General features: G+C 37.4%; 1 protein-coding gene across 1 annotated transcript in view; it reads right to left on the bottom strand.

The window, feature by feature from the left end:
* Window positions 1–1,153, bottom strand: part of LOC110284382 (olfactory receptor 5V1-like) — a 6,979-nt gene extending 5,826 nt beyond the window's left edge. Inside the window, exon 1 of the mRNA XM_021150123.1 lies at window positions 1,124–1,153. The gene's annotated coding sequence lies outside the window, so the exon portion shown is untranslated. The remainder of the gene's footprint in view (window positions 1–1,123) is intronic.
* Window positions 1,154–1,750: the final 597 nt, after the last annotated feature.

The following is a 1,750-nucleotide window of genomic DNA, read 5'->3' as shown; positions in this document are numbered from 1 at the left end:
GAGGGAGGGAGGGAGGGAGGAAGGAAGGAAGGAAGGAAGGAAGGAAGGAAGGAAGGAAGGAAGGAAGGAAGGAAGGAAGGAAGGAAGGAAGGAAGGAGAAAAGAAAAGGATAGAAAAGTTCTTGTCTTTTACATGGTCAGAATGCTGAAAGTTCCTAAAAAGCATATCATTATTCTCATAGAAACCAGAGGAGTTAAAAACTTAGGAAAGAATTATTAAGGTCACACAGTTAACAAGTCTACACTAAAATCAGAAACATTTCTGTTTCCAAAACCAGAACAAAATTTTATAAGTATTTCCTAAATGAAGTAGGCTAACTCAGCACCAAACAACCGGAGCACAATAAGTCACGGACAAAAAACAAATGCTCACTCAGAAGTATAGAGAAAGTGACCTTTTTATCCTTTTGAAAAACTAGACCATATAGCACAAGACAAAAGAAAACAGATTTATTTTTTTTTATTTTATTTTCAGGAATCCTGCACGGTGAGAACTCAAGAATAGTTTTTAAGCACCTACAGGGAATATTTTTCAAAACGTTTAAGCGAAAAGTTTCCTCTCTTTTGAGGAACTTTCATGTTTAAGGAATCTAATATCTCTCTTTAAAGAATGTACTCAAGACAACAGCCTTAGAAATACAGAATCTTTATATAGTCCAAGTCATCTAAACAATATCTTCTGTAAAGCACTGGCGAAAAGTGTATTATCAATTACCTGTCACTGAAAACACATTAAAAATACCATGTAAAATCTTAACACAAGAGTTTAATAATAAGTGATAGATGCAACAGTATCAGACAATTATTGTGAGAAACACAAAGTATCCTCCTGACTGTTCTCTGCAATCCAGCCATTAATTCCTTTATTGAGTAAGGAATCAGCAGACTAACAAAGACCTATTATATAGAAATTAACCAAAATTAAATACATTTCTCCCCCTGTCCCCCAGTTTGCACAAACATCCCATTCCTGCCTCTCACATTTTGGGACAGAAAGTTTGGATACTTTAGCTTGGCAGCCCTATGGTCCTTATGCCTTCCTTTCCCAGCATCAAAAGGTCAAGACTGAAAAGTCAATCTCTAAAAGTATTGGAGTTATAGCTATGCAAATAAAAACTACTTACTTATCTGTGATCAAAAATATTCAACAGAAATCACCATACAGACTCTAAGAGCTGCTGCCATAGGACTGCTCTTAAGAGATGCAGAATAATATCCCTGGAGAGTCTAAGAGTGCCAAGAGCTACCTTAGTCTCTGCAGGCAAATTCATGGGACAATACCCTCCAGACATAGCAAGTCCCACATCTTAGTTTGGTTTGGTTTTTCCTATTTTTGTCCAAAGATGAGACTGTGGCTTTATGTGGAACTGAGCTGACCAAAGTTATTTCAGGTTTCCTTCTTCCCTACTATGACTTCAAGGTCTCCTGACTTTGCTTTCTGAAACTGGTATCACGACTGTGCTCAAGAGTCTGTCTCTTGTCTCACAGTGTGAGAAAGTGAGAAAGCCATGCCAGCACAGAACACTGAACCACCTCCCCACACTTCCCCTTTTCTCTTCCTCAACTGCCACTCTGAGGAAATTTTAGGATTCTCTGATAGGCAAATTTCTTCTTGAAAATAAAGCTGTGGGTTTGTTTTACATTTAAATTGTGACTAAGGTATTCCTTTACAAAGAAGACAATATATAGAAAATTAACATAGTGCCTAGACCCTTTATGTCTCCCCATCTAATGCTGAGCTCAATGTTCCA

The sequence above is a fragment of the Mus caroli genome, chromosome 17, assembly GCF_900094665.2.
Source record: "Mus caroli chromosome 17, CAROLI_EIJ_v1.1, whole genome shotgun sequence".
Lineage (NCBI taxonomy): Eukaryota > Metazoa > Chordata > Mammalia > Rodentia > Muridae > Mus > Mus caroli.
This window is presented reverse-complemented; position numbering and strand designations above follow the sequence as displayed.